Below are 14074 nucleotides of genomic sequence, written 5' to 3' on the forward strand. Positions count from 1 at the left end.
CTTAGTGTTAGGTTTATTTAAGGGGGGTTTGGGTTAGATTAGGGGTATGTGGGTGGTGGGTTGTAATGTTGGGGGTGGGGTATTGTATGTTTTTTTTTACAGGCAAAAGAGCTGAATTATTTGGGGCATGCCCCGCAAATGGCCCTTTTCAGGGCTGGTAAGGTAAAAGAGCTTTGAACTTTTTAAATTTAGAATAGGGTAGGGCATTTTTTTATTTTGGGGGTCTTTGTTATTTTATTAGGGGGCTTAGAGTAGGTGTAATTAGTTTAAAATTGTTGTAATATTTTTCTAATGTTTGTAAATATTTTTTTATTTTTTGTAACTTAGTTCTTTTTTATTTTTTGTACTTTAGTTAGTTTATTTAATTGTAGTTATTTGTAGGTATTTGTATGTAATTAATTTATTGATAGTGTAGTGTTAGGTTTAATTGTAGGTAATTGTAGGTATTTTATTTAATTAATTTATTGATAGTGTAGTGTTAGGTTTAATTGTAACTTAGGTTAGGATTTATTTTATAGGTAATTTTGTAATTATTTTAACTATTTTAGCTATTAAATAGTTCTTAACTATTTAATAGCTATTGTACCTGGTTAAAATAAATACAAAGTTGCCTGTAAAATAAATATTAATCCTAAAATAGCTACAATATAATTATTCGTTATATTGTAGCTATATTAGGGTTTATTTTACAGGTAAGTATTTAGCTTTAAATAGGAATAATTTATTTAATAAGAGTTAATTTATTTCGTTAGATTTAAATTAAATTTAAGTTAGGGGGGTGTTAGTGTTAGGGTTAGACTTAGCTTTAGGGGTTAATCCATTTATTAGAGTAGCGGCGAGATCCGGTCGGCAGATTAGGGGTTAATAATTGAAGTTAGGTGTCGGCGATGTTAGGGAGGGCAGATTAGGGGTTAATACTATTTCTTATAGGGTTATTGAGGCGGGAGTGAGGTGGATTAGGGGTTAATAACTTTATTATAGTAGCGGTGAGGTGCGGTCGGCAGATTAGGGTTTAATTATTGTAGTTAGCTGGCGGCGATGTTGTGGGGGGCAGATTAGGGGTTAATAAATATAATATAGGGGTCGGCGGTGTTAGGGGTAGCAGATTAGGGGTACATAGGGATAACGTAGGTTGCGGCGGTGTACGGAGCGGCAGATTAGGGGTTAATAATAAAATGCAGGGGTCAGCGATAGCGGCGGCGGCAGATTAGGGGTTAATAAGTGTAAGCTTAGGGGTGTTTAGACTCGGGGTTCATGTTAGGGTGTTTGGTGCAGACTTAGAAACTGTTTCCCCATAGGAAACAATGGGGCTGCGTTAGGAGCTGAACGCTGCTTTTTTTTTCATCTCAAACTGCCCCATTGTTTCCTATGGGAAAATCGTGCACGAGCACGTTTTTGAAGCTGGCCGCGTCCGTAAGCACCGCTGGTATCGAGAGTTGCAGTGGCGTTAAATATGCTATACGCTCCTTTTTTGGAGCCTAACGCAGCCCTTCTGTGAACTCTAAATACCAGCGGTATTTAAAAGGTGCAGGGAAAAAAAAGCATGCGTAGCTAACGCACCCCTTTGGTCGCAGAACTCTAAATCTAGCCGTAAGTGATTTAAAAAGGTCATATAACCATAATGAAAACCCCTATGTTAACAGTGAGAATAATGCAGATAATGCTAACTCCCTTAGAGAACGCGTCAGGGACGAAGTACAGAAATATATGGAAGAGTATAGACAAATGACCCCTATTGGGTCAGAAATAGATTTTTCCAAATAGACAATCACCTCATGATGTAAATCCAGAGAACTGCTGTAACTCAGCTGGTGCGGGTGAGGGAAACTCTAATAGAGAATCCCAAAATAAGTCTAATAAGGTATATGACACCCATAAAATAGTTACTTTCATAAAGGGTGCCGTACCTGTATTCTCCAACAAAGGAGGAAACTCTGTAATTGATCACTTAGAGGCCTTTGAAAATGCATTAGCTATAATGAATGTTACAAGTGAGAAATTAAAAATTAAACTTCTGCCCTGGGTATTTGACGGTAAACATCACAAATTCTTTACTTCACTAAAGGATATGAATATTCATTCCTGGAGTGAAATAAAATTACAATGCAGAAAAGAATTCGGGCAACATCGCACTAAAACTGCCACGAGAATAGCGGTATATGGTTTAAAATGTTGTGCGAATCAAAGTCCCATCGAGTTCCTTTCTGAATTGAAAAATGCATACAGTATGGCTGAAGATAATCCCAGATTTCATTGCTCAGAATTTGTAAATTTATTTTTTGAAGCACTGCCTACACCCATCAAAATTAATTTAGCTAGAGATTTTGATGAGGACTGCTTATTGGAATGGCTGATCAAAGAGAGTACAAAGTTATACTCTATTCAGCAGTCCAGTGAACAGGGGATGAAAAGGGAATCAAAACCCAAAATTGTGGCAGAAACTATGGTGTCACCTACCCCCTCAATTTGGAGTCTAAAAAGAAAACCTACACGGAGGTGGCCAGTCAAAACAGGCCATCTCCACAGAGGTTTAACTCTACCCCTCCCCGAACACGGGCTGAGGCACAGAGAGACTATAACCAAAGGGGGGACATAATCAGGTGAATAATTACTCACAAAGAGAATACTCACCAAATAATTGGTATCCGCGCAAGGGTAGATACAATAGATGGCGAAGATATTCTCAGGGTAACCAGACGCCCCAAATATATAATGCTCCCTAAAGTAATTAGGCTGAACAAGCTGAACCCCAGGGGCAACCACCCCAGAATAGAAATAGCAGCCCTGATTCTGTGGGAACCCAACGGTCCAGGAATCATTATTATGGAGCATCAAGAGATAGGCCCAAAGGTAGAGGTAACTTGTACAATCAGGTAGATATGCTTTTTACCCAATTAAATCGGTTGAGCGAACAATTCGCTAATATGAGTCAACCTTCTACGGCTCAGCAACTGAACAATATTTTTTTAGGGGTACAGCCAGTGGTCAGCAGTGGACCACAGGCACAGTCATAAATACTGCAGTATCAGCTGAAAGGGAGGGGAGAGATATACAAAGTGTAATAATAAATATTAAGGATCTGTAAAATAAGGATCCTGGGGAAGAATTATCAGAAGATGATTTCTTGGAGGAACAATTGCTTTCCCCATATAAAATGTACAATGAGGACAATTGCCAAACATTACCTTGGGTGTATGTTGATGGTTGTTCTTACCATGCCACTATTGATAATGAGCACAGATTAGTCACTGGCATTGATCTAACTTGGGCAAATGGATTCTCAAATATATCTATAGGTTTCAACATTGGACCAAGATCCAGTCAAGTTGCAGAACTAACTGCTGTTCTAAAAACCATTGAAATGGCTATTGGACATGGTATTCATGAATTTGTGATCTTAACTGACTCAAATTATGTGCGTGACAGTTTTGTTGAATACCTGCCAACTTGGAAAAGAAATGGCATGCAGAAACACAATAACAAACCAGTCAAGCATGGCAAGTTGTTCTGCGAGATTGATAATTTGGTGATATCCAATGATTTAACCATCCACTGGAAAAAGACCAAGGGTCATTCCAGGGTTCTAGGTCCAGATAAGGAAGGCAATGATCTTGCGGATTCATTAGCCAAACAAGGAGCCATAACTGGAGAACTCCTTAATATTGACCACTTAATGAGTGCAATTCAGGTAGAAGCCATTACCAGAAACCAGGCAAAACAACAGAGTGAGCCTAACCTGGTACAATGGAGTCAGGATTCTCCTAGTGAGGACGTGATCATTAGTCAAAAAGAAGACCCCATTGTAGGCATCTTCTATAAACACATAGAAGATCCTGAAAGCAACCCCATCTCAAAAGATGATTCTATTGGCAAGGAAGATCTTAGAATCTTAATGAAATCCAGATCCCAATTCAAGTTACAGGATGGTTTGTTAATTAGAACCTCCAAAACTGGCATTCAGCAATGGGTAGTACCCACCAAGTTCAGAGGTCTAATGCTTCAACATGCCCATGATGCTCCCACATCTGGTTATCGTGGTACCAAACTCACATATGAAATATTGCGTTATTACGCTTTTTGGCCACACATGTTGAAAGACGTTCAAACCTACTGTCAAGGGTGTTTAATCTGTCCACAGTTCCAACCCACTGCGCCAACACATAGAGCGCCATTGCAGAAAAGGGGGGTGGTAATGCCATGGTCAGATATACAAATTGATTTTATTGGTCCAGTAACTAGGTCATCAAGAGGTAACAAATACATGTTAACCGTGACATGCCTGTTCACTAAATGGGTAGAGTGCATCAGTGCACCTAACAATAGTGCTGAAACATGTGCAGCATTGCTCATCAACCATGTGTTTTCCAGATTTGGTTTGCCCCAAAGAATCAAGTCAGATCGGGGAACCCACTTCACTAGCGAAGTGATGACCAAAATGTGGAAAATACTAGGGGTAAAAAGAAAGCTCCATATTGCTTATAGAGCTGCCTCAAGTGGTGGGGTAGAGCGTTACAACCAGTCCATTGTTAAAATCCTCAAAAAGTTTGTGAGTGAAACGGGTAAAGACTGGGATGTAAAACTACCTCTAGTCTTAATGGCATTAAGAGCAACTCCAAGTAGTGCTACCAAGATGTCACCTTTTAAACTGATGACTGGTAGAAGAATGGTTCTACCTCATCATCTTCTGTACCGTACATCAGACCAAAACTTGATAAACGCTGCCAATACCCATCAATATGTGGAGAACCTAAGAAAGCACCTGCAATATGCATTTGCATTTGCCCAAAGGAATTTAGAAAGAGCTGCAACTGCCACTAAAACCTATTATGATCTCAAAACATCCAAAAAGGAATATGAAATAAATGATAAAGTTTATCTTTATAACTTTGGAAGAGATCAGGTTAGGGAGAAGAAATTTCTTCCCTCATGGAAAGGTCCTTTTGTCATTAATGACAAAATATCTCCAGTGGCCTATAAAATACGGATCCCCAAAATTGAAAGTTTCATAGATAAATGGGTCCATATCAATCAATTGCGAGCGTGTCATCCTAGGTCCCAGCTACAAGTCATAGAGGGAGAATGAAGTGTCATATCAACAAATAAAATAAAGACATACTGTAGTTTAAAGATGCCTAACTGATAAACATGAAGGCTCAAAAATGACGGACTCTCTGCATAAGAGACTGTCCATGATGTGTACGGTCAACATCCTCACCAAATACCATTGACTTTGAGCCAATTTAAATACATGTGTCCTACATCTATTTAAATTGTAAGGGGGATTTATGTCAAGGTATATGTTAGGTTAATAAATATATATATATATATATATATATATATATATATTAATCATATATTTTAGAGTTAATAAATATATATATTTAATCATATATTTGGCTAGTCAGTAGCAAATGATTCATTTCATTCAGAAAAACTGATTTCACTCATGTTTAATTCTCCCCCCACTTAGTATGCAAAGTTATTCTAAACACACAAGTGAGGACAGTAAAACATTTGCTCTAATTAACTTAAAACAATCACTTAAAGGAATTTGTAAAAGTGATTTTGAGAAAGAACAGAATTTATAGTTTGAGACAGGATGAGCCATAAAAGGTCATTTAAAGGATAGATTGTCAAATAGATGACACCATACAGTCGGCTAGATTTAGAGTTTTGTCGGTAACGACCCGCGTAGCTAACGCATGCTTTTTTTTCCCCCGCACCTTTTAAATACCGCTGGTATTTAGAGTTCACAGAATGGCTGCGTTTTCAGTGCGTTAGGCTCCAAAAAAGGAGCGTAGAGCATAATTTACCGCCACTGCAACTCTCGATACCAGCGGTGCTTACGGATGCGGCCAACTTCAAAAACGTGCTCGTGCACGATTCCCCCATAGGAAACAATGGGGCAGTTTGAGCTGAAAAAAAACCTAACACCTGCAAAAAAGCAGAGTTAAGCTCCTAACGCAGCCCCATTACACCGCCGCAACCTACATTATCCCTATGTACCCCTAATCTGCTGCCCCTAACATCGCTGACCCCTATATTATATTTATTAACCCCTAATCTGCCCCCCACAACGTCGCCTCCACCTACCTACAATTATTAACCCCTAATCTGCCGATCGGACCTCGCCGCTACTATAATAAATGTATTAACCCCTAAAGCTAAGTCTAACCATAACCCTAACACCCCCCTAAGTTAAATATAATTTTATTCTAACGAAATAAATTAACTCTTATTAAATAAATTATTCCTATTTAAAGCTAAATACTTACCTGTAAAATAAACACTAATGTAGCTACAATATAAATAATAATTATATTGTAACTATTTTAGGATTTATATTTATTTTACAGGCAACTTTGTATTTATATTAACCAGGTACAATAGCTATTAAATAGTTAAGAACTATTTAATAGCTACCTAGTTAAAATAATTACAAAATTACCTGTAAAATAAATCCTAACCTAAGATACAATTAAACCTAACACTACACTATCAATAAATTAATTAAATAAAATACCTACAATTATCTACAATTAAACCTAACACTACACTATCAATAAATTAATTAAATACAATACCTACAAATAAATACAATTAAATAAACTAACTAAAGTACAAAAAATAAAAAAGAACTAAGTTACAAAAAATAAAAAAATATTTACAAACATTAGAAAAATATTACAACAATTTTAAACTAATTACACCTACTCTAAGCCCCCTAATAAAATAACAAAACCCCCCAAAATAAAAAAATGCCCTACCCTATTCTAAAATTAAAATAGAAAAGCTCTTTTACCTTACCAGCCCTTAAAAGGTCCATTTGCGGGGCATGCCCCAAAGAATTCAGCTCTTTTGCCTGGAGAAAAAAAACATACAATACCCCCCCCCAACATTACAACCCACCACCCACATACCCCTAATCTAACCCAAACCCCCCTTAAATAAACCTAACACTAAGCCCCTGAAGATCTTCCTACCTTATCTTCACCACACCGGGTATCACACCGATCCGTCCTGGCTCCGATGTCTTGATCCAAGCCCAAGCGGGGGGCTGAAGACATCCATCCTCCGGCTGAAGTCTTGATCCAAGCGGGCAGAAGAGGACATCCGGACCGGCAAACATCTTCATCCAAGCCGCATCTTCTATGTTCTTCCATCCGATGACGACCGGCTCCATCTTGAAGTCCTCCAGCGCGGATCCATCCTCTTCTTCCGACGACTAGACGACGAATGAAGGTTCCTTTAAGGGACGTCATCCAAGATGGCGTCCCTCGAATTCCGATTGGCTGATATGATTCCATCAGCCAATCGGAATTAAGGTAGGAAAATTCTGATTGGCTGATGGAATCAGCCAATCAGATTCAAGTTCAATCCGATTGGCTGATCCGATCAGCCAATCAGATTGAGCTCGCATTCTATTGGCTGTTCCTTAATTCCGATTGGCTGATAGAATCCTATCAGCCAATCGGAATTCGAGGGACGCCATCTTGGATGACGTCCCTTAAAGGAACCTTCATTCGTCATCTAGTCGTCAGAAGAAGAGGATGGATCCGCGCTGGAGGTCTTCAAGATGGAGCCGGTCGTAATCGGATGGAAGAACATAGAAGATTCGGCTTGGATGAAGATGTTTGCCGGTCCGGATGTCCTCTTCTGCCCGCTTGGATCAAGACTTCAGCCGGAGGATGGATGTCTTCAGCCCCCCCGCTTGGGCTTGGATCAAGACATCGGAGCCAGGACGGATCGGTGTGATACCCGGTGTGGTGAAGATAAGGTAGGAAGATCTTCAGGGGCTTAGTGTTAGGTTTATTTAAGGGGGGTTTGGGTTAGATTAGGGGTATGTGTGTGGTGGGTTGTAATGTTGGGGGGGTATTGTATGTTTTTTTTCTCCAGGCATAAGAGCTGAATTCTTTGGGGCATGCCCCGCAAATGGCCCTTTTAAGGGCTGGTAAGGTAAAAGAGCTTTTCTATTTTAATTTTAGAATAGGGTAGGGCATTTTTTTATTTTGGGGGGCTTTGTTATTTTATTAGGGGGCTTAAAGTAGGTGTAATTAGTTTAAAATTGTTGTAATATTTTTCTAATGTTTGTAAATATTTTTTTATTTTTTGTAACTTAGTTCTTTTTTATTTTTTGTACTTTAGTTAGTGTATTTATTTGTATTTATTTGTAGGTATTGTATTTAATTAATTTATTGATAGTGTAGTGTTAGGTTTAATTGTAGATAATTGTAGGTATTTTATTTAATTAATTTATTGATAGTGTAGTGTTAGGTTTAATTGTAACTTAGGTTAGGATTTATTTTCCAGGTAATTTTGTAATTATTTTAACTAGGTAGCTATTAAATAGTTATTAACTATTTAATAGCTATTGTACCTGATTAAAATAATTACAAAGTTGCCAGTAAAATAAATATTAATCCTAAAATAGCTACAATATAATTATAATTTATATTGTAGCTATATTAGGGTTTATTTTACAGGTAAGTATTTAGCTTTAAATAGGAATAATTTATTTAATAAGAGTTAATTTATTTTGTTAGATTTAAATTATATTTAACTTAGGGGGGTGTTAGTGTTAGGGTTAGACTTAGCTTTAGGGGTTAATACATTTATTATAGTAGCGGTGAGGTCCGGTCGGCAGATTAGGGGTTAATAAGTGTAGGTAGGTGTCGGCGACGTTGAGGGGGGCAGATTAGGGGTTAATAAATATAATATAGGGGTCGGCTGTGTTAGGGGCAGCAGATTAGGGGTACATAGGGATAACGTAGGTGGCGGCGGTGTGCGGTTGGCATATTAGGGGTTAAAAAAATGTATTATAGTGGCGGCGATGTGGGGGGACCTCAGTTTAGGGGTACATAAGTAGTTTATGGGTGTTAGTGTACTTTAGAGCACAGTAGTTAAGAGCTTTATGAACCGGCGTTAGCCCAAAAAATGTTTTTTTTCTGCGGCTGGAGTTTTGTCGTTAGATTTCTAACGCTCACTTCAGCCACGACTCTAAATACCGGCGTTAGAAAGATCCCATTGAAAATATAGGATACGCAAATGGCGTAGGGGGATCTGCGGTATGGAAAAGTTGCGGGTGCAAAGTGAGCGTTAGACCCTTTAATGACTGACTCCAAATACCAGTGGGCGGTAAAAACCAGCGTTAGGAGCCTCTAACGCTGGTTTTGACGGCTACCGCCAAACTCTAAATCTAGGCCAGTGAGTGGAGACGGAGTGTCTGGAATATCCTTTTGAGGCTTGATGAGATGGAGATTAGAATGCTGGAATCTCAAAGGTACATACCCATACATGGGCTTCCTGCCTGCTAGAGGATCTCTGCCTGAGAAAGGGGTCTGAGAACACAGGCATATTAAGGAAATTATGGCTTTTAACAGCTGCCTGTTAAGTGACCCCTGTGAACTAAAGACACATGTTAAGATGTAACTTTGAAATACAGCAAATAAACATTTTTGAATGTATGCCTCAGAATGTATTAAACATAGAAATTTGGGAGATTGCCTAATTTTCTAATATTACATGGGTATGTGCTAAGCTTGGTAGTTGACTATTTTAGTCGGTCTAAAATGTTTAACTATGTCAGAATAATAATCTCTGTATTGTTTTTATTTTTCAGACATATAATTTCAGATCTGCATAGAAAGGATTCATACATCCAGGATTTATTAGAAACATGAAATATGGTATATTCATATTGGAATACAATGCAGTACTGAATATAAAATAGGCTGTTATTTGTATATAAATGCCAGGATACTGATAAAATTGTAATGGATTTTAAGCTAATAATTAGCAGTATAATTCTTTTAATATAGAGTAATATTAAAAAGAATTTGATGTTTTATATTAAAATAATCAGGTGATGTGATACTACCCCATCTACAATTAATATTGTAATTTATTAATGAAATAAATTACAATATGTTTAATAGGGGGAATTCAATTAACAGTGTACTTATTTCAATATAATATAATGGTGTTTGGTATAGAAATAATCAGAAAATTGACATGAGGGTATCCTGCCTGAATTCGGATTGTAAGTTATTAATGCAAGAAATGATGGTAGTTATTACATAGTTTAAAGAAATATTTTCTTTCACTGTTAGAAATGTTAAATGTGAATCTGTTTGTGTTGTCATGCTGCCACCCGAGGGCCAGAACCCAGTATGACAGTTAAGGGACTTAACTGTTAAAAGATGCGTTTCCATGGTGACCATGATCAGCTCCGAGAGGGCCAATCCCATTAGATATTCCAGATACCCAATCAGAAGGGACAAACACGAGGGCCACCCATATTTCTCACCAATGATTAAACAATATAAGCTGTATGCAGGATAGGATTTGGTGGACTGCTGATTTTGTAAACTGACTGAAAGCTGTTGCGTGGGACACAGTCAAACTATAAAACAAAGTGGGCCATACTTCTTCTTATCAATTGCAATTACACTTATTTTATATGAGGTGGGACAAGTCTTGAAGCTGAATATCATCTGGTAAAGTAGCTATATATATATATATAAAAGGTTATTGGTAAGAACATAGTCAATTTGTATTTAATAGACTTAAAGAGAGTAGCCTGTATTTTGCTTATATTCATAGTCCTATATATATAGAGAGAGAGTATAAGTTTGTATCTTGCATGCATAAATAATTCATCTGTGCAAAATATAGAATATCTATATATATATATATCTTAGAATTGGTTTTAATTATAAGTAAATAAGAATTTGTTCCAGTTTAAATAAATAGACATTTAAGTGACTGTTCACAGTAAGAATACATGTCTTTTTAATATCCTAATTAGAATTGTATTAGAATCAATTGCAGCTAAATAGCTGAATATATATTTATATTGCCCTATTGTTTACTAAGCACTGTTAGAATTGTGTTAACTGGGTGAAATTTCTTTTGTGAATAAGGTAAACTTTTATGAATTTAGTATAGCATATCTTAATAGTTTTTGAACGTGTATAATATTACTTCATATCCTGGTATTACAAATATATTCCAATATGTTCATAGTCATAGATATTAACTAATAAAAATAATTCAGATATTTATATTAATTTTATGGTTTCTAGTAGATGCATATTGATTGAGGGTTTATATTTTAAAGGGTAATTATTAAATGTAATGTTTTATAAACCTGCCATAGACTGATATATTATTTGGAGAGCACTACTGACAGAGCCAGGGGCGTATTTATGCAAAGGCCAACAAGGCCGGTGCCTATTGCAGCAGATTTGAGGGGGCGGCAGCAGTGGCACTATGTTGGCATTAGGTTGGCAATGGCCTGTATTATTTGTTATTAATAAAATAAAATTTCCCCGTTCTGCGGTCACGTGACCCGGCGTTTGCCGACGTCACGTGACGTCACTGACGTACGTTACTTCCGCCCGCCTCACACGCCGCCCGCACTGGAGGGAGCAGCAGGAGTAACACACGTGCACACACGTGATGAAGCTAGGCACGCGTCACAGGCATTTAGACTCACCATGGCCCCTGCTCAGCAGCGGTACCCGGGCAGGGCGGCGTAAGTAAACAGTGTGTGTGTGAGTCAGTGAGTGACTGAGGTTGGAAGATCATGTGACAATGTTGATTGTTGTTGTGAGACTGAGAGAGAGTAAGTCGGACGCAGCAGAGCAGAGCCGCCTTGGAGCTTGAAGGTAAACCGGACTCACGACGAGTGACATAGAGAGAGCGGAACCACCGGGCAGCCTGAGACTGAGAGTGAAATTTCACTGACACTGAGTCTGACCTGAGTGAGTAAGAGCTCGTAGTTGACTGTGTTAAAGAACTTAAGATAGAAGTAGTTAGTAGTTAGAAGTGATGTGAACATACGAACTTCTGAAGTTTAGAACCGTTAGGTTTTCATGGGGTCACCTCACCTATTGCTAATATGCCATATGGCTGTGTTTTAAATTGAGTCTGAAACTGAGTCTACTCTTTTATGTAAAACCAGTCCCGATCCCCCCCTAGAGACCTATCATGTCAAGGAAAAAGCTCCTAATCTAAGATATCCCCACAAAATGCAGCTCTGATAATATTAAACAATAAGCATATTGTGCTACTAAATAAGCATACTGTATCACTCCAAACAAAATTGAATTTCACATTATTCTATCTATCTTCAAATCAGCAGGAGGGTGACAGTTATAGGAGCTTGGGATGGCATAAAGTTCCAATGAAAATGCTTTATTATTGATTGTATTTGCATATTCTCGCACCAGTAGTTATTTTGTATTGCACTATGACTTTCCATTTAAACTGCTGTGCAGCTGTGAAAGTGTTTTTTTTTCTAAATATTGTTTACTATGCTTGAATGAAAAACAGGAAATGGCATATTTAAATACTATTATCCCATTAGACATATTAACAGTATATACAACCAAAAACAAAAGGGATGAAGTAAAATATGAACTAAAATCCATAAGAAATCCTTACTAAAATAAATACATAACAATACATTTATAAAAAAAAAAGTAAAAGCAGATGACCAAATAGTTGTTTTTTTTTGTCATACAGTAAATATTTAATGGAATACAGTGACTGGTCAAGGAAACAGCATAACACATTTTCACAGGGAGAGAGTGCAATAGCTGGTAATTAATGCACACAAACACCATTCAGTAAACCATTATTATCTGAAGTGAATAATAAGGGGACATTGTGTAACTGATTTCATGCTGCATCTCAGTAACCTGTCATACTGAGGGACCTGATGCACACATGAAGAGGATACTGGGAAAAAATGCTCCTTGCACAAATATACTCAGAGGTGTGTGTATACATCTTAATCTTACCTTACATTTATCTAAAGAGAAACAGACCACTTCATATTAAATTATCCCATGGGGATAATTAATCAGCTATCCATCTTTTCAAATACCATAATATTAATAATGTGCCCGTGCAGAACTCACATTCTGCTTTTGATATGGCAATTTAATTATTACTAATGGTAATATTGTTTGTGTTCTGTGTGTATGTGTAAATACTATTACTAATGGTATTATTGTGTGTATTAGATATATGTGTTATATACACACACACGTTACAGCAGCTTTTACCAGTGGGATCCAGCAAACAATGTTGCTGTGTGGTAGTGGAGTGCAGCTGAGCTGCTGTAAAATTGTGATAGAGCATGCAATCTGTAAGCTTAGGAGACAGAGGACCATTTTTGTTTCAGCATCCTAGGTAGTGCTTGCTGATTGGTGGCTGTCTACATTTTGCCACCCACCAATCAGCAAGTACTACCCAGTTTCTGAACCAAAAATGGTCCAGATCCTAAACTTACATTCCTATTTTACAATTAAAGATACCAAGAGAACAACTAAAAGTTTAGATTGGATTAAATGTGAAATTTAATTCTGAGTGCCTAGGGCAGCACAAAACCTAAATACGCCCCTGGACAGAGCACAGCATGCAGACTCACACATTAGCACACACATGAGCACTCAGACTCACACATGAGCACTCAGACTCACACATGAGCATGCAGACTCACACATGAGCATGCAGACTCACACATTAGCACACACATGAGCACTCAAACTCACACATGACCACACAGATGAGCACAGACATACACAGATGAGCACACAGACCCAAACACACTCACACATGAGCACACAGACTCACACATTATCAAACACATGAGCATGCAGACTCACACATTAGCACACACATTAGCACAGACTTACACATTAGCATGCACATGATCACGCAGACTCACACATTAGCACACAAATGAGCATGCAGACTCACACATTAGCACACACATTAGCACAAACTTACACATTAGCATGCACATGATCACGCAGACTCACACATTAGCACACAAATGAGCATGCAGACTCACACATTAGCACACACATGAGCATGCAGACTCACACATTAGCACACACATGAGCATGCAGACTCACACATTAGCACGCACATGAGCATGCAGACTTACATATTATCTCACACATGAGCATGCAGACTCACACATGAGCACACAGATGAGCATGCAGACTCACACATTAGCACGCACATGAGCATGCAGACTCACACATTAGCACACACATGA

This window comes from Bombina bombina, chromosome 4, assembly GCF_027579735.1.
Source record: "Bombina bombina isolate aBomBom1 chromosome 4, aBomBom1.pri, whole genome shotgun sequence".
NCBI lineage: Eukaryota > Metazoa > Chordata > Amphibia > Anura > Bombinatoridae > Bombina > Bombina bombina.